Consider the following 20,020-nt stretch of genomic DNA (forward strand, 5'->3'; position numbering starts at 1 on the left):
TACCCCAGATAGCAAAGGTGTTTTGAGACTATCAGTCCTTATATAACTTATCACCACCCATGTCAGAGAAGGAGCATACTTGACATAGAGCAACAGTCCATTTTTATCTTATAAATTCAGGACTGCCTCATCTCTCTTGAGAGGCAGTTCAGTCTCTAGAAACTCCCATTTCACCAGAAGAGCTAGCTCTTACATTAAAAGAATCGCAGACAGGGAAAGCTCCCGGCCCAGATGGGTTCACCCCATCATACTAGAAGACCTTTTCGAATGCCCTGTCCCCCATTTCCTGCGGGCCGTCAACTCCCTCACTGCAGGCACCAATCTACCTGAGAGACCCTGAAAGCTTTCCTTATGGTGATTCCGAAAGAGGGAAAAGATTCCTGCGAATTCCAGAGCTATCGTTTGGTAATTGTACACCCCTTTAAAACCTCAGTTATTCCAACTATTAGGTTTGGAGATTACCTTGAGACCATACTGCAAAAACAGCATCTTTGAGTAAGAAAGGAGTCTTTATTTGGTTCACCCAATATCTGGGACAGAGACGTCGGCCTAAGAAAGACAGATGTACACAATGCAGATATACAGATTATCATATAGACGTGTTAGATCTGATCCTATGGTCATCTGCCTTCATATCATCTGCCTTCTCTTCTACTGTCCACAGGTTTTTCTATTGAACAATTAACCCCACTGCCCCCAAACCACCATTTAAGCGTTTCGATTCCACGTCACTGGGTCATCTGTCCCCAGTGACATCCCATCTACAGGGCACATAATCTAGTAGTGGGCCTGTTCATGGGAGTTCACTAATGACAATCCATTCTGTTTTGGGGTCTGACACTGGCTCTAACAGTCACATTGGTAAACCACCAAATGACTGCTGCAGCTGATGTAAAACAGACTGGCCATAAGGGCAATGGGGAAAAGGGGGCATGAAGCAGCCGGTGAGCAGAGAGGGAAGTATTCATTTTACTATTACCTCACCCCCTCCTTCCAGTGCCACCAATATTTCATTATTAGGAAAAACCCTTTAATATAAAGAAGCAAGATTGGAGGGAATGCAGAATAAAGCGACATTGGGGGTACTTGCATTCTGTACTGTGGGGAGAATAAAAATATATATTAAATATAATACATATCAGCATTGTCTACACAAAACAGCAGAAGATTACTGCTTCCATTTTTTTTATTGTAGTGGTGTTAAAGAAATTAGAAAAGAATGTATACAAAGGCAGACATAGCCTTTAGGAAGAACTCCCATGCATACAACGTCCCTGGCACCTTCCTCGGGTTGCCTGTAAAGAAGTGTAAACCCTGGCAACTGAACTTTTAAAGAACTATAGCGCCCCTCCATTTACTAACATGCGATCAGCATTGGCGGTTTTCAAAGAAACCTTTCACGCAGCTGAAATTCAACACGTCCAATCCTTTTTTGTTTGCAGGGGAATAAGCTTATTGCCCTCTCCCCATCCAGAACACAAGCACGGTCGGCAGAGCCACAAATGGTTATGTAAAAGTGGGGGGGGGGGGGGTCAAGACGGATAGCCGTTGGCCAAATGAGCTTGCTTGGCATACGACTGTCCGAAATGTATGGTCAGCTTTATGTGGTGCAGAAGCAATGGCAAGACATTTCTCACTTACCCATCCGCCACCTGAACAAGTGCAGATACCACTGGCTCCATCCACCGGTCAGGAACAGACTATCAGTCTCCAACAGATCCTCTGCCAGATGCAGTCTGACTGGACAAGCGTGGTCAGGCGAGGTAACAGCACATTAAACAGCTCCCCTGTAATAAAGAGGCAGAACATGGTTATCCCATCCACCTTCAAGGGATGTTCCCTAATTACAGGATACTTCTGATCAGCCAAGTTAGTACTTAAAGGGGTTGTCCCGCTGCCCAAACTGATTTTTTTCCCATTAATGCCCTGTAGAGTAGAAGCATCACACACCACAGCTCTACCCATAAAAAACGATATTTTGCTCACCTTTTTATTCCTTTTCTTCCCCTTATAAAGCTGGCCTGAAGGATTTTTTAAAGATGGCGTCGCTGGGTAGTCCCCATGATGCACTGCTGCCTCTCTCTCCCCAGTGTGCGCGCTCCCAATAACACCGGTCACATGACTGGAGGACCGGCGTCATAATGGAGACGCACGCTTCATTGCTTTGAATGGAGCCGTCAGCCGGCCGGCTCCATTCAAAGCAATGAGAGGGCAGGGAGAGTAGTGCGATGTCCTGTTACTGCTGTGACAGCTGTAGCAGGAGATTCCTTCATCTCCCCAGCATGTCCCCTTATCACTGGACACTGTGACAGCAGTGTCCCAGTATCCAGTAATGAGGTGACATGCTGGGGAGATGAAGGAATCTCCTGCTACAGCTGTCACAGCAGTAGGAGCAGATCGTGATCTCTAGCAGTACTTTCAATAGCAGAGGATCGCGATCCTCTGCTATTGAAAGTGAAAGGAGCACCAAACATGCCCTACACACACATGCCCCCCCCTCACAGTGCCCAAACAGTACACCCCCTCAGTGCCCCCACCACACACATGCCCCTCCACAGTGTAACCCCCCACAGTGCACCCCCCCCAGTGTCCCCCTCAACCCCGCAAGAAGTCTATGTGACAGCACAGCCAACATCGACAAGTCTATGTGACAGCACAGCCAACATCGACAAGTCTATGTGACAGCACAGCCAACATCGACAAGTCTATGTGACAGCACAGCCAACATCGACAAGTCTATGTGACAGCACAGCCAACATCGACAAGTCTATGTGACAGCACAGCCAACATCGACAAGTCTATGTGACAGCACAGCCAACATCGACAAGTCTATGTGACAGCACAGCCAACATCGACAAGTCTATGTGACAGCACAGCCAACATCGACAAGTCTATGTGACAGCACAGCCAACATCGACAAGTCTATGTGACAGCACAGCCAACATCGACAAGTCTATGTGACAGCACAGCCAACATCGACAAGTCTATGTGACAGCACAGCCAACATCGACAAGTCTATGTGACAGCACAGCCAACATCGACAAGTCTATGTGACAGCACAGCCAACATCGACAAGTCTATGTGACAGCACAGCCAACATCGACAAGTCTATGTGACAGCACACCCCACAGCGACAAGTCTATGTGACAGCACACCCAACAGCGACAAGTCTATGTGACAGCACACCCAACAGCGACAAGTCTATGTGACAGCACCCAACAGCGACAAGTCTATGTGACAGCACCCCCACCCCCACAGAAGTCCATGTGACAGCACACCCCACAGCGACAAGTCTGTGACAGCACACCCCACAGCGACAAGTCTATGTGACAGCACACCCCACAGCGACAAGTCTATGTGACAGCACACCCCACAGCGACAAGTCTATGTGACAGCACACCCCACAGCGACAAGTCTATGTGACAGCACACCCCACAGCGACAAGTCTATGTGACAGCACACCCCACAGCGACAAGTCTATGTGACAGCACACCCCACAGCGACAAGTCTATGTGACAGCACACCCCACAGCGACAAGTCTATGTGACAGCACACCCCACAGCGACAAGTCTATGTGACAGCACACCCCACAGCGACAAGTCTATGTGACAGCACACCCCACAGCGACAAGTCTATGTGACAGCACACCCCACAGCGACAAGTCTATGTGACAGCACACCCCACAGCGACAAGTCTATGTGACAGCAAACAGCACAGCGACAAGTCTATGTGACAGCAAACAGCACAGCGACAAGTCTATGTGACAGCAAACAGCACAGCGACAAGTCTATGTGGCAGCAAACAGCACAGCGACAAGTCTATGTGGCAGCAAACAGCACAGCGACAAGTCTATGTGGCAGCAAACAGCACAGCGACAAGTCTATGTGGCAGCAAACAGCACAGCGACAAGTCTATGTGGCAGCAAACAGCACAGCGACAAGTCTATGTGGCAGCAAACAGCACAGCGACAAGTCTATGTGGCAGCAAACAGCACAGCGACAAGTCTATGTGGCAGCAAACAGCACAGCGACAAGTCTATGTGGCAGCAAACAGCACAGCGACAAGTCTATGTGACAGCAAACAGCACAGCGACAAGTCTATGTGACAGCAAACAGCACAGCGACAAGTCTATGTGACAGCAAACAGCACAGCGACAAGTCTATGTGACAGCAAACAGCACAGCGACAAGTCTATGTGACAGCAAACAGCACATTGACAAGTCTATGTGACAGCAAACAGCACAGCGACAAGTCTATGTGACAGCAAACAGCACAGCGACAAGTCTATGTGACAGCAAACAGCACAGCGACAAGTCTATGTGACAGCAAACAGCACAGCGACAAGTCTATGTGACAGCAAACAGCACAGCGACAAGTCTATGTGACAGCAAACAGCACAGCGACAAGTCTATGTGACAGCAAACAGCACAGCGACAAGTCTATGTGACAGCAAACAGCACAGCGACAAGTCTATGTGACAGCAAACAGCACAGCGACAAGTCTATGTGACAGCAAACAGCACAGCGACAAGTCTATGTGACAGCAAACAGCACAGCGACAAGTCTATGTGACAGCAAACAGCACAGCGACAAGTCTATGTGACAGCAAACAGCACAGCGACAAGTCTATGTGACAGCAAACAGCACAGCGACAAGTCTGTGACAGCAAACAGCACAGCGACAAGTCTGTGACAGCAAACAGCACAGCGACAAGTCTGTGACAGCAAACAGCACAGCGACAAGTCTATGTGACAGCACCCCCACCCCACAAGAAGTCTATGTGAGAGCACCCAACAGCGACAAGTCTATGTAACAGCACACCCCACAGCAACAAGTCTATGTGACAGCACATCCCACAGCAAACAGCACAGCGACAAGTCTATGTGAAAGCATACCCACCCCCGCAAGAAGTCTATGTGACAGCACCCAAGAGCGACAAGTGACAGGCCGCCCGACTCCCGCACCCCCTCCCCCCCCCCAGACCAGTGACTTACACAGAAGGGCGGTCCGCCAGGGGAAGCTACTCCTCTTCTGCCGAAGCCAGGGGAAGCCATTGCCATGGAGCAGGAGAAGACTGTGCATGCGCCTGCATCAGGCGCGTTCCCCAGGGACCTGACCAGCCAGGACCAGCTACTGCGCCTGCGGGACTGTTAGGAGAAGAGCCACCGCTGGACTGGTTGGAGCCAAGGCAACGGACTGGTAAATATAGGGGGGGGGGGGGGGGGGGAGGGCACCGGATCAGGTAGGTATATATCTTCTGTATGGCATAATTACAAAGCACACATTTTATTACAAAGTGCTTTGTAAAAGCCATACAGAAGTATAAAGAGCCATTTTGCACAGTTGGACAACCCCTTTAAACTCCATTCACATCTTGTTTTCAGCTCCATCCAAGGGTCCCGTTATGGCGTCCGTTTAAAACCCCCAAAAATGGCCATTATTGAAAACTGCTGAAATGGAGACCAATAGGCCTGTGTTACAGCAGGCTTCCATTCATTTCTGGCATTTTATGCCGAAAAGAACAGCGCAGTCCACCGTGCTATTCCCCCCAGCACAAAGTGCTAGAACAGGGGTGTCAAACTCATTTTCACGGAGGGCCACATCGGGCTTATGGTGACCTTCAAAGGGCCGATTGTAAGACAGTATAGTGAGGGCTCGTTCACACCAGCGTATTTGCGTACATAATATGCAGTGAATAGAAGCCATTGGTTTCAGTGATTTCATTCACATGATGTATATTGTCACACAGCATAACCTATTTTGTTGCATACTACGCACCACGATAGGCCATTGGAGTGAATGGGCCGCGCAGGAAACCGATGTATTCACTGCATATTAGCGCACCATCTCAGTGGGCCCGTCTGCGTTCTTTTCTGCATGCCCAAATACGTAGGTATAAGCGATTTTCGATTGCGCAAATACGTAGCGAATTTGTGCGACCGAAATGCAATTACGTCCGTGTGAACGAACCCTAATAGTGACCCCTATAGTGGTCGCAGTAGTCATAGTGACCCCTATAGTGGTCGCAGTAGTCATAGTGACCCCTATAGTGGTCGCAGTAGTCATAGTGACCCCTATAGTGGTCGCAGTAGTCATAGTGACCCCTATAGTGGTCGCAGTAGTCATAGTGACCCCTATAGTGGTCGCAGTAGTCATAGTGACCCCTATAGTGGTCGCAGTAGTCATAGTGACCCCTATAGTGGTCGCAGTAGTCATAGTGACCCCCATAGTGGTCGCAGTGATAAGTGACCCCTATAGTGGTCGCAGTAGTCATAGTGACCCCTATAGTGGTCGCAGTAGTAATAGTGACCCCTATAGTGGCCCCAGTAGTAATAGTGACCCCTACAGTGGTCACAGTAGTCATAGTGACTCTCAGTGGCCCCAGTAAAAATATTGACCCCCACAGTGGCCCCAGTAGTAATAGCGACCCCCACAGTAATATTAACCTCCTCCCAGCAGCAATATAACCCCCCCACCCACCAGCAATATTAACCCCTTCCCCCCGCACCAATATTAACCCCCTCCCAGCAACAGTATTAACTCCCACCCACCCAGCAGCAATATTAACCCCCACCAGCAATATTACCACCCCACCCCCGCAGCAATATTAACCCTCTCCCAGCAGCAATATTAACCCCCGTCCCCTTCCCAACCCGGCAGCAATATTAACCCCCTGCCAGCAACAATATTATTCCCCCACACCCAGCAACAATATTAACCCTCCCCCCCGCAGAAATATTAACCCCCACCCAGCAGCAATATTAACCCCCACCCCCGCCAGCAATATTACCACCCCACCCCCACAGCAATATTAACCCCCTCCCAGCAGCAAAATACCCCCCCCCCCCCAACACACCAGCAATATTAACCCTCTCACCCCCGGCAGCAATCAGCAATATTAACCTCCTCCCAGCAACAACAATATTAACCCCCCACCCCCAGCAGCAATATTGACTTCCCCCTTCCCCAGCCATATGCTTACCTCCTCCTTGCTGTCAGCGCCGCTCCTCCTCGGATCGTGCTGAGCCCGGGTGCCATATTACCTTTTTCCACAAGACTTCTGCACTATTGAGCAATTCCAGCAACCTGATTGGTTGCTTGGTGAATCAGCGAACCCAAACAACCAATCACTGTGAATCAGCCAACCCAGACAACCAATCACCGTGAATCAGCCAACCCAGACAACCAATCACGTTGCTGGAATTGCTCAATAGTGCAAAAGTCTTGTGGAAAAAGTTCATATGCGCCCGGGTGCACAGTGTGCAGTACGGCACGCTTCCTCCCTGAGTCCTCTCCTGCGGAACTGAAGAGCAGGGGACTGGGGAGAAGGATTCTGATGTCAGAGTGCGCGCTGGGATCAGCGCTGTCAGTGTGATTACAAGTGGGGAGCTGCGGCACCCCAGCTGGTAATCACTACAGTGGTGAGCGGCCGTCGGCATGCCGCGGGCCACATAACATGATCGGCCCGCGGGCCTTGTGTTTGACACGTGTGCTAGAAGTTAACAGAAACCTGCAGAAACAGGGATCTATTGGTCTCAGTTTTAGCAGTTTTCAATAGCAGCCGGGACAGGTTCTGTCCAGGGGATCCATTTCCTTAGTAAACTTCCTTATATTAACTTTATTCTTAAACGGATTGGCTCAGAAAAGTCACTCCTATAGTATGAGTTGCTGCGGAAATCAGCTGCAACTCCTAGCAAACAGCCAATTTTGCTGCTGAAATCCGACGCTGGCTGTTCATTGTAGAAGTAAACTGCAGCGGCTGCTTCTTCAGAGAAACGTAATACTACATGCTACGGTGGTCACATATTACATGGATGACCTGGTCTGCTGTAACTTAAATGCCAATATGGAAATGAGCCATCCTAGTGAGACAACTCCTTGTAAGAGACTATCACCATCTTTTCAAACATCTCGGAGCACCAGGTAGTGACAGTCAGGCGGATTACAACGATACGTGTACTGCATGTATCGGTGCAGTAATTGGGGAGAAACGTGCATTGTATTAGTAGCAGCCAGACAGATGACTACAGGAAGTAGTCTCCCATTCATAAGCTGTAGCTAGACCACCCTGCTCTCCGGCCACTGATTGATCATGGTCTATCTATGTACAGTATTAGTCTGAAGCAGTTTATCAGTGGCTGGGGGCAGGGGCGTAACTAGAGGCTCATGGGCCCGGGTGCAGAAGTTTAGCTTGGGCCCCCCTCCCCATGCGCTTAGGCTAGATTTACAAGGGTGATCGCAAAATTGCAGCAATATAGCAGTTTTTCTCATAGAGCGTCAGCGATACTTTTTTTCACAAAAACATCGCCGTCGTTTGCAGTTTTCATGCGAGAAAGACAATAGGACTTTCTAATGTTAAAAATCGCATTGCACTAAAATCGCAAGTTCGTGCGATACGATAAAACGAAGGCTCCATAGGGAAACATGGGCGATGAAAAAGCGCAGAACGCACAAAGATAGGGCAGGCAGCGATTTGTTTTTCCCCACACAACATCACATCAGTGAAAACATTGAAAATGTGAAAGAAACCATTGAAAAGCCGGGGCTTCATAATTCTGCGTTATCACCCATGTGAGACCGGTCTTGGGGTCTGTGCCCAAGTAGTGGAAAACAGCTCTTGTTTCAGTCGGCCGATCCGCACAAAATTTTGCATCAAAACCACAAAAGAAAATTGGAAGGGTGAAACCTGCTGCGGATACACATAAAAACCTGCGCCAAAGCCTTCACCAATGGCGCGGATTTTGACATTTTTTTCTCATGTGGTTTTGATGCGGAACTTGTGTGAATTCTCCGCTGCGGACAATCTGCGCCATTTTACGTACTTGTGGCCACTCTCACACACAACGCTTTCTTACAGCGTTTACCGCGGCGTTTCAAACACTGCAGTAAACGCTGTACAACGCCTTCATTGATTTCAATGGAACTTGGCAGACTGACGTTCGGATGAGGCGTTTCTAACACCGCGACTTTCGAGAGCTGTCTGCTCTATTTTCATGTGTTTACGCACTTTTTAACACCCCTCATCGCCCCTTACAATGATGGGGTACGTAAAAATGGCAGTGTAGAGCTGTACAATGTGTTCTTAACCCCTTAATGACACGGCCTATTTTGGGCTTAAGGACGCAACGATTTTTGGCGGATTTTCATCTCCACTTTTTAAAAGCCATAACTTTTTTACTTTTCCGTCGACGCGGCCGTATAAGGGTTTGTTTTTTGCGTGACGAACTGTAGTTTTTGATGGTGCCATTTTTGGGTACATAGACTATGTTGTAAAACTTTTTAATTTTTTTTTTTATAACAGGGAGAGAAAACGCATCAATTCTGCCATAGATTATTTTTTTTACAGCGTTAATCATGCAGCATAAATGACACAATACATTTTTTTCTGCGGGTCGGTACGGTTACAACGATACCAAAATTCTTATATTTTCTTTAGGTTTTTCCACTTTTCTGCAATGAAAACCCTTTTTTTTCTAAATCGCTGCATTCAAAGTCCTCTAACATTTTTATTTTTCTATGTACGGAGCTCTGTGAGGGCTTATTTTTTGCGAGACGAGCTTTAGTTTCTATTGGTACCATTTTGGGGAATATATGGCTCTTTTGATCACGTTTATTGCATTTTTTGGGAGGCAAAATGCTAAAAATTAGCATTTTGCCTCTGTTTTTAAGCGTTTTTTTTTACGCTTTTTGCTATGCAGAATTAAAAGCGTGTTTAACTGATTGTACAAGTCGTTACGGACGCGTCGATACCAAATATGTGCCATTTTATTTATTTTTTTACCTTTTTTATGCCAATATGAGAAAAAGCATAAAACAAAAGGTGCTTTTTTACATTTTTCTTTTTTTCACATTTTTCTTTTCTTTTCTTTACACAACTTGTGTCCCTCCGAGGGACTTACAGCACAGCACTGATGATCGCTGTGATAAGACTTCTGTCCTGCCATGCCTTATCGCTTATACAGTGATCATAGGCTCTGGCAACACAGACACCGGTATCTGGCATCCTGTTGCCATGGCAACCAGCCAGGCTCTCTGCAATTATATCGCGAGAGCCCGGCAACTTCACAGACGGAGCACGCTCCCTCTGTGAACCCTTCCCATGCCGCGATATACATAGATCGCAGCAGGGAAGGGGTTAACAGCAGGGAGCGCGCTCCGTCTGTCAAGTTGCCGGGCTCTCGCTGTGGGATAGTGTGAGATCAGTCATGATCTCGCGCTATCCCTATGACGTAAGGGTAGTCATTTTGGGGGAAGTACCCCGCTCCCATGACGTACCCTTATGTCATGGGGCGGGAAGGGGTTTAACACCACTCAAAATCGCGTCTTTTTAAATGCAGCGTTTTACTGATGGTGTGTGTGACCGTGGCTTCAGCCCGCTCTCACACAGGCGCTCGGCAAAACTCTGCCATTTTGATTGCGGTGTTTTGCTGGATTTTACGTTCATTTTTGGTCCATACTGGGGTTTAGCGCACGTCACTGATGAGGTGCGCTAAAACTGGCAAAATACAGCAAACAGCACTTGAAATCGAGCAAATGTCTGCAAGGCTCCACTGAAAACAATGGGAGTGTTTTACTGCGATTACCGCAGCGTTCAAAGAGCCGCAGTAATCAGCGCCAGTGTGAGAACGGGCTTATGGCTCTCCCATCACACAGGATGCCCATGCATGGGTCATCCCATGCCCCTTCATGGCTGTCTCTCCCCCTTCTGACACAGGATGCCCCTACCTGATTCCCTTCCCCCTCTCACGCTGCCTGCTACTCTGACCCCCCTCCCCCACTGAGACAGACATGTGTGAGTCAGTACTTACACTTTCTGTCAGGTTGCTGCTGGACGAACTACATCCGCTCCCCTGCTGGCTGAGGATGACTGTAGGAGTCGGGGAGGGCGGCACGATGTAGAGCCCTCGGTCTGCCTATCACTAGGCACTGTGTGCACCGCGGGGAGCTTCTCCTGCACGGAGACACTTCCCCCCGGACCTCCGCTCAGACTCCTCCCCTCTGGTGATCGTGGAGGAGAACAAGACAGGGGAGGAGACTGAGCGGAGGTCCGTGAGGAGGCTCCGGCGTGCAGGAGAAGCCGCAGAGCGCCAAGTGAAAGTAACTCTGCAGTCAGTCAGCGAATGGAAAGGGGGCCCTCTGGGCCCTCCTGGCTTAGGGGCCGGGTCGCGATCGTGACCCCAGCGACTCCTCTATGTACGCCAGTGGCTGGAGGATGGGGTGAGCCAGACAGCTGCAGCTCACGAATATCAAGGAATCCTGTAGTCCTCTGTGTCTGGCTGCTACTGATAAAAGTCAAGCTTCTACCAAACTACTGCACAAATACATATAGCAGACGTATCACTGTAATAAGTGAGCCTCTTGCTACCTTGTTCTGCTTTAAGAAAAGGCTGTGAGAAGATGGTGAAAGTCTTAATATACCTGCATCATAAGAAATCTCTGGCTTTTAGGGCAGCTGTACACAAGCGCAAATTGTTGTGTGCTGCCAGCATGTTACAGTCGCACAGCATGCAGCAAGTATGCAATGACATTGTGTACTTGCTGTGGGCCGCCGATCACTATGCACTATCTTGGCATGTAGGCTTGTGTAATATGCGCCAAGATAGAGCATGCCACGATCTTTATTGTGCCCAATATGTAATCGGCAGCATGGGAGCTTATGGCAGATTCGTACAGCGTATTACCTGCACGGAATACACTAACAATATGTTCATGTGAAGGAGCCCGTTGCAGCATCCCGTAGCATGTCAGACGCCAAGTAGCTGAGGGAACAAGATGCTGACTTGTCACAGCGGCACTTGCCATGCTCCCTCCCGAAAGGACGCACACAGCCAAGGCTAGGGCAGTGCTGGACCTCTTTCTGACACCCCTAAGATAGGGATGTCCAATAGATGGTAGAACAGAGGTGGTTTGTCACAGGTGATGCCATCGTTCCAGTACAGACCAGAATGAACTCCGGCGGAGAATAAAACGAGCTGCAAACAGATATGAAATACCGGAGGTCCCTGGGAACGGTCAGGGCCTGGAATAAACTTTACTTGACAAACTTTAACAATTCAAGGGACAATTTAGAGCAATGACAGTGCAGGAAATTAATAGACGAACAGTAGTACCTCCAGCCCGGTGATCTAGACTTCAGGACAACTGGGTGTGAAAGACAAAATGGGTGTACCACCTCGAAGCGGTGATCCACTAGATCCTGATGGTCACGTAGGAAATTATCACGTAGACAGTACCTCTGCACTGGGCCTTGACAAGCACTCACTTACGGTTGCTCTCGCTCTACTTAGGTGGGGCTCACTCCTTCCTCCTCACATGCACATCTGGGAAAACCTCTCCTCCTCTTCCATGCTTCACTACGAGGGCTAAATGTAGCTGGACCTCTTGACTACAACTCCACAAGACAAGGACTCCCTTCCCGCTCTCAAACACTCACTTTTATAAATTGATACATTTACAGACAGTCTCCAGACTTTGCAAACACTTAACCTCGCACTTGCTGCAGCTGTGCAATACACATAACAGAATGACAAGACAGTTTTGCACAGAGCATCTACATAAGACATAAATGTATGACATTAAGGAGCGTGGGCCAGGAAAGCATGTACTGGGCCACTAACACCCTAGTTTTACAAGGGTTAGGAAATGGTTTTCATAAAAACTAAGATACTCACTTTGATGACCCTGCATGCACACTTCTCCCAGGAGCTGAGATATGAAAGCAATGGAGTAACCTTTCCAATCCAAGAAAGGGAAAAGACATGAAGTATGAGCTGCCTCACTTTACAGCACAATTCCTCAATTCCAAGGCAGGACTGCCCCCCCCCCACCCCTGATGTGGCAAAAGTTGTCACTAGAAGTTTGAAAAGTCCTATAGTGTCCAGCAATTCTAAGACTGGGGAGGTTTACAAGAATCGCTGCAATAGAAAACTGGGGCAGTTGCCCAGATATAAGCGGTTGGCTATCTGAGAAAGGAAATCAATGAGTTGATTGGTTGCTACAGGCACTTGTGTATATCTGTATTTCCACTAGGTCTACACTTACCTCTCAGATACAGAAGCCATCTGCAGCACACGTAATATGGCGTTCCCTGCATGGGGGTAGTAAGTTTTAGGGTAGAAGACAACTTTATTGTGCTTTAGGAGACAATTGACCAACTGATCCAGGATGCTGCAGATCCTCGTCAGGAGGGCTTCATGTAAGATTGGAGTTGGCGTCGCCTCCATCTGCTGCGGACTAACTTCCCAGACGAGGGCGGCCAGCGCTCCACGATGCAAGAACTTCTCCAGTACGTGAACACAGCGATCAGGGCAGATACAGGGTCTATAACAAGAGGAGAGACGGTTATAGCACTGAAGCGTGTGTGGTGGAAGGAGCTGAACACTTCTGGGTTATTTCCTGGACAGAATGGAGATCTGCCTCTCTACGTATTAATCAAATTAATCTATATGATCACTGAGGGTCTAATTGCTGGGACCCCCCATGATCGCAAGAAAAAAAGGGACACAGCATTTGTTACAGACTTGTCTCTATAACGGATCTTGCACACTTGCGTTTTTCTTGCACGTTTTTTTTCACGCAATATTGCTGCGTTTACCGCAAATGTCAATGGGACTTTCTAATGTTAAAAGGGCATTGCATAAAAAAAAAAATCGCAGGTTTGTGCTTGGCGATTTTTGTGCGATGCGTTTTTAACAACAGAAAGTCCAATTGTAATTTGTGTAAAAAAAAACAAAAAACACAGTGATATCACGAGAAAAAAAACTGCTCTAGAAAAACCCAAGTGTGCAGGAGCCCTAAACCCCATGTCTGGTATTATACTTCAGCCCAACTTAATTGAAAGGGTGTTCAATAGGGACATCCCTCTAGTTCCTCACAGAAATGTATAAAAAGACAACCGGGTGTTATACGGTCAGTACTCATTGGTGGGGGAAAGTGTAAGACCGTGTAGAAACACACACCCTATTAGGAAAGCCAATTGTAACGCCATCTTATCCATATAGTCAGATTTCCAGGAGGAAAAATAGACCAACAGTAAAACCGTTATAAAAAGATGCATTGCAGTATTGTTACTTCATAAGGAATATTACCAATTACTAACACAGACATGTCAGGGGAACACACTGATCTCCTTAAAAATGGCTGCTGAAGGAACACAAAGTCTAGAAATGAATTATAAAAGAAAACCAGAACTCATCTTGTCCCCGGTGTTTGTCAGTCTGCAGAATAGTCTACATCCGTGATGGCGAACCTATGACACGCGTGTCAGCACTGACACACGTAGCCATAGTCGCTGACATGCGGCCACTGTCGGCCGTTCACCCCACTGGTGAATACTAGCAGGGGCCGCGGCTTCCCTGCTGGTATTCACTAACCAGCGCTACTGTGATGTCAGTGTGCAGCCGGGATCCGCCTTTCCCCTCCCCTGACATCTCTTACCACTTGGTTCCGCGAGAGTGTCGGGGGAGGAGTCTGGCAGCACACTGACGTCAGTGTGCACCGGAGATCATCTCTGCTAGCGGCGCGGAGGAGCAGAGCTTCCAGGACGTGGATGGGGCGAGTGCGTGGGTCTCGGAGCCCGCTGTCGCTGCTGTGGGGGTCCAGCTGTCGCTGCTGGAGGGAGGAGGGGAGGGGGCGCTGTTGCTGCTGGGGGCTCATCATTACTAAGATAAGTGAGGGGGAGGCTGGGAGAGGCGAGGGCCTGTGCTATGGGTGTTTTAGGTTTACTAAATACAGTTATACATTACAATTATACTTTTTTGTTGTTTAAACTATGAATATCGCAAATATATGGATTTTTTTGGTCGTTTTTTTGGCGAATTTTGGCACACTGAGCTCAAAAGGTTGCCCATCACTGGTCTACATGCTGCTGAAACAGTCTTCTAGCAATCCTGCGGAGAACACACAGATTCATCTCCTGGTTATCTGTTAAAGGGGCATGCTATGCTTTTACTATTTAAGACTTTATCCTCAGGATAAGTCAAATAGTTTATCGAAAGGGGTCCACCGTTCAATATCCCCACCAATCAGCTGATCTTCCAGCCCACTATCAATGCAGCAGGCCATAATTAGTCATCGATGGCGAGAGCCAAGAATGCAATACGAGTCCCATTGAATTCGGTGGGAGCGCTGCCTCCTATCACACATCTGGCTCATCATAGCAGTCAGAGACAGAAGTGTAATAGGAGGCATCGTTCCCACTGATTTCAGCAGAAGTGAAACCTTTCTACTATAGTACACCTAACGACGATTGATTGCGGTATGTAAGGGGTTCATTCAGGGGCGTAACTAGAGGCTCATGGGCCCGGGTGCAGAAGTTTAGCTTGGGCCCCCCTCCCCATGCTCTTAGGCTAGATTTACAAGGGTGATCGCAAAATTGCAGCAATATTGCAGTTTTTCTCATAGAGCATCAGCGATGCTTTTTTTCACAAAAACATCGCCATCGTTTGCAGTTTTCACGCGAGAAAGACAATAGGAGTTTCTAATGTTAAAAATCGCATTGCACTAAAATCGCAAGTTCGTGCGATACGATAAAACGAAGGCTCCATAGGGAAACATGGGCGATAAAAAAGCGCAGAACGCACAAAGATAGGGCAGGCAGCGATTTGTTTTCCCACGCAACATCACATCAGTGAAAACATCGAAAATGTGAAAGAAACCATTGAAAAGCCGGGGCTTCATAATTCTGCGTTATCACCCGTGTGAGACTGGTCTTGGGGTCTGTGCCCAAGTAGTGGAAAACAGCTCTTGTTTCAGTCGGCCGATCCGCACAAAATTTTGCATCAAAACCACAAAAGAAAATTGGAAGGGTGAAACCTGCTGCGGATACACATAAAACCTGCGCCAAAGCCTTCACCAATGGCGAGGATTTTGACATTTTTTTCTCATGTGGTTTTGATGCGGAACTTGTGTGAATTCTCCGCTGTGGACAATCTGCGCCATTTTATGTACTTGTGGCCACTCTCACACACAACGCTTTCTTACAGCGTTTACCGCGGCGTTTCAAACACTGCAGTAACCGCTGTACAACGCCTTCATTGATTTCAGTGGAACTTGGCAGACTGACGTTCGGATGAGGCGTTTCTAACACCGCGACTTTCGAGAGCTGTCTGCTCTATTTTCATGTGTTTAAGCACTTTTTAACACACCTCATCGCCCCTTAAAATGATGGGGTGCGTATAAATCGCAGTGTAGAGCTGTACAATGTGTTCTTAACCCCTTACTGACACGGCCTATTTTGGGCTTAAGGACGCAAAGATTTTTGGCGGATTTTCATTTCCATTTTTCGAAAGCCATAACTTTTTTACTTTTCCGTATAAGGGCTTGTTTTCTGCGTGGCGAGCTGTAGTTTTTATCGGTGCCCTTTTTGGGTACATTTACTGTATTGTAAAACCTTTATTTTTTTTTTTTATAACAGGAAGAGAAAACGCATCAATTCTGCCATAGATTTTTTTTTTTACAGCGTTAATCATGCAGCATAAATGACACAATCCATTTTTTCTGCGATTACAACAATACCAAAATTCTTACTCTTTTTGGTTTTTCCACTTTTCTGCCATGAAAACCCTTTTTTTGGAAATCTTTTTTTAACGTTATTATTTTTCTATGTACGGAGCTCTATGAGGGCTTATTTTTTGTGAGACGAGCTGTAGTTTCTATTGGTGCCATTTTGGGGAATGTACAGCTTTTTGATCACTTTTATTGCCTTTTTTGAGAGGCAAAATGCTAAAAATTTGCATTTTGCCTGTTTTTTAGTGTTTCTTTTAACGCTTTTTGCTGTGCAGAATAAAAAGCATCTTCAACTAATTGTACACGTCGTTACGGATGCGTCAATACCAAATATGTGCCTTTTTTTTAAACCTTTTTTTATGCTAATATGAGAAAAAGCATTAAAAAAAAGGTGTTTTATTACATTTTTTTTTCCATTTTTCTTTTTTTCACATTTTTATTATCTTTTTTTACACCATCTATGTCCCCCTGGGGGACTTAAAGCACAGCACTGATGATCGCTGTGATAAGGCATGGCAGGAGTTCTGTCCTGCCATGCCTTATCGCTTATACAGCGATCATAGGCTCTGGCGTCCTGTTGCCATGGCAACCAGCCGGGCTCTCTGCGATTATATCGCGAGAGCCCGGAAACTTCACAGACGGAGCGCGCTCCCTCTGTGAACCCTTCCCATGCCGCGATCTACATAGATCGCAGCAGGGAAGGGGTTAACAGAAGGGAGCGCATCTCCGATGCACCCCCGCTGCTGCAGCAGGAGGCCGGCTATGACTGACAGCCGCCTCCCGCTGTGGGATAGTGTGAGATCAGTCATGATCTCGCGCTATCCCTATGACGTAAGGGTACGTCATTTTGCGGGAAGTACCCGGCTCCCATGGCGTACCCTTACGTCATGGGGCGGGAAGGGGTTAAACACCACTCAAAATCGCGTCTTTAAATGCAGCGTTTTACTGATGGTGTGTGTGACCATGGCTTCAGGCCGCTCTCACACAGGCGCCCGGCAAAACTCTGCCATTTGGATTGCGGTGTTTTGCTGGATTTTACGTTCATTTTTGGTCCATACTGGGGTTTAGCGCACGTCACTGATGAGGGGCGCTAAAACCGGCAAAATACAGCAAACAGCGCTTGAAATCAAGCAAATATCTGCAAGGCCCCATGGAAAACAATGGGAGTGTTTTACTGCGATTACTGCAGCGTTCAAAGAGCCGCAGTAATCAGCGCCAGTGTGAGAATGGGCTTATGGCTCTCCCATCACACAGGATGCCCATGCATGGTACATCCCATGCCCCTTCATGGCTGTCTCTACCCCTTCTGACACAGGATGCCCTAGCATGGTCCATCCCATGCCCCTTCATGGCTGTCTCCCCCTTCTGACACAGGATGCCCATGCATGGTCCATCCCATGCCCCTTCATGGCTGTCTCCCCCTTCTGACACAGGATGCCCTAGCATGGTCCATCCCATGCCCCTTCATGGCTGTCTCTGCCCCTTCTGACACAGGATGCCCCTACCTGATTCCCTTCCCCTCCCTCTCACGCTGCCTGCTACTCTGACCCCCCTCCCCCACTGAGACAGACATGTGTGAGTCAGTACTTACACTTTCTGTCAGCAGCTCCACCTCCATTCCCCTGCTGGCTGAGGATGACTGTAGGAGTCAGGGGAGGGCGGCACGATGTAGAGCCCTCGGTCTGCCTATCACTAGGCACTCTGTGCACCGCGGGGAGCTTCTCCTGCACGGAGACACTTCCCCCCGGACCTCCGCTCAGACTCCTCCCCTCTGGTGATCGTGGAGGAGAACAAGACAGGGGAGGAGACTGAGCGGAGGTCCGGGAGGAGGCGCCGGCGTGCAGGAGAGGCCGCAGAGCGCCAAGTGAAAGTAACTCTGCAGTCAGTCAGCGAGTGGAAAGGGCGCCCTCTGAGCCCTACTGGCTTAGGGGCCGGGCCCCAGCGACTCCTATATGTACGCCAGTGGGTTCAATGTCTGTCACACCCGGCTTACTTTCTGTTGCTTTAAATACCAGGCACCCAGGACATAAACTTACATCTTGTGTCATTAAGGGGTTTTTCTCTAACTTAACCCCTTAACGACCAGCCAATAGTGTTTTTTCGTCCTCCGGAAGTGGGCTTTATTCTCTGAGGACCCCAGCTTCGGCGCATGCGCCCGTCAGCATGATGGCGGACGCATGCGCAAAAGTGAAATATTGCCCAAGAAATGTAAAATCTCCCTGCTCCTGGCTACCAAAGGTAGCCAAGAGCGTGGAGATGTCACGGAGAGCCGTGGTATGCGGTTACTGGTCACGTGATTGCCGTTATACAATGCATAATGGCGATCACGTAAAAGTTCTTTAAAAAGTGGCAGTTTCATCTCCCCTCACCGATGCGATCGGTGGGGGGAGATGAAACATCTTCTCGGAGGCTTCCGCATTTGAATCCAGATGCGATTATCCTCCATGGACCCTTCCGGCTGCTGCGCATGCGCCCACCGGCAAAATGCCGGACACATTCGCAGGAGGCGGGGAGCCCAGGAAATTTTAAATCTCCTTGCTCCCAGCGACCAACGGTCACCGAGTGCTTGGAGCAGTGACCGGGGGCCTCGCTGAGCGGTCCCCGGTCACGTGATAAAGTAGCGATATAACATTAGGTCGGTCACGCATGACCGGAGAGGAATTATGGGTTCTGCATGCGCTTGATTAGCGGTAATCCACGGATCAATCGCATGCATTGGATTACACAATTCCCCCCAATTAGCGGGTCGGAATTACGTAATCCACTCGCAGAAACAGAACACAGCATGCTATATTTTACCGCGAATATCTGCGACCTGGAGCCCATTGTGCTCTATGACCGCGGATATACTTGCAGCCCATATGCAAATATATTGTGTACGGGCTGCGTGTACCCGGGTCATCTCTAAGCGACGGCGCGGGAAATAAAAACAAACAACGGTGTACTGCGCATGACCGCCTGTGTGAGTAGTCAGTTATGCGCAGTACATTACGCGGCCGTACGCAGGGTCACAGCCGGGCTCACAGCTGGATTCCGCTGCGGGCCTCCGCAAGCGGATTCTGCATACGGCCGTGTGAGCCCGGCGTTATTCAGACCGCTACCTGTAATCCGTAATTTACAAGAAGCCCCTGGAACGCTCGCCTTCCTGCAGTTCCAGGAGCAGCTTGTTGAGCGCCTTCTCTGTGACACCGCAGCACCGCAGCAAAATTACAAAGCCTCACAGAGCGCCACTTTTTACACCCCATCCCCGCCGCTGAGGTCACGAAATACCACCCAAAATACATGAGAGGAGGGGGGATCCCGGTTTTCTTGCCCCATGGGCCCATCACAAGCAGCCTCCGTAATTACCCCTGTCTTCAGACATAAAACGCAGTTTATATTATTACCTTTATCGAATATTTAGGGAATGCCAAAAAATGAGGATGGCGGGGGGTTGGGGGGGGTGGGGATTATTTTTAGGAAATCAATTTTTTTTCCGTATAAGTGGGCAATGGGGCCTGGAATTTATTCAGTTCT

General features: G+C 48.5%; 1 long non-coding RNA gene across 1 annotated transcript; it reads right to left on the reverse strand.

Annotated features, from left to right (window-relative positions):
* Nucleotides 1–489: 489 nt before the first annotated feature.
* LOC136611103 (uncharacterized) lies at nt 490–12,687 on the reverse strand. The gene is made up of 3 exons (XR_010790220.1): nt 12,670–12,687; nt 1,642–1,787; nt 490–549 (listed from the first exon to the last, which is right to left on the reverse strand). It is a non-coding gene; the product is annotated as an uncharacterized lncRNA (long non-coding RNA).
* Between the last annotated feature and the right edge of the window lie 7,333 nt (nt 12,688–20,020).

This window comes from Eleutherodactylus coqui, chromosome 1 (genome assembly GCF_035609145.1).
Source record: "Eleutherodactylus coqui strain aEleCoq1 chromosome 1, aEleCoq1.hap1, whole genome shotgun sequence".
NCBI classification, from domain to species: domain Eukaryota; kingdom Metazoa; phylum Chordata; class Amphibia; order Anura; family Eleutherodactylidae; genus Eleutherodactylus; species Eleutherodactylus coqui.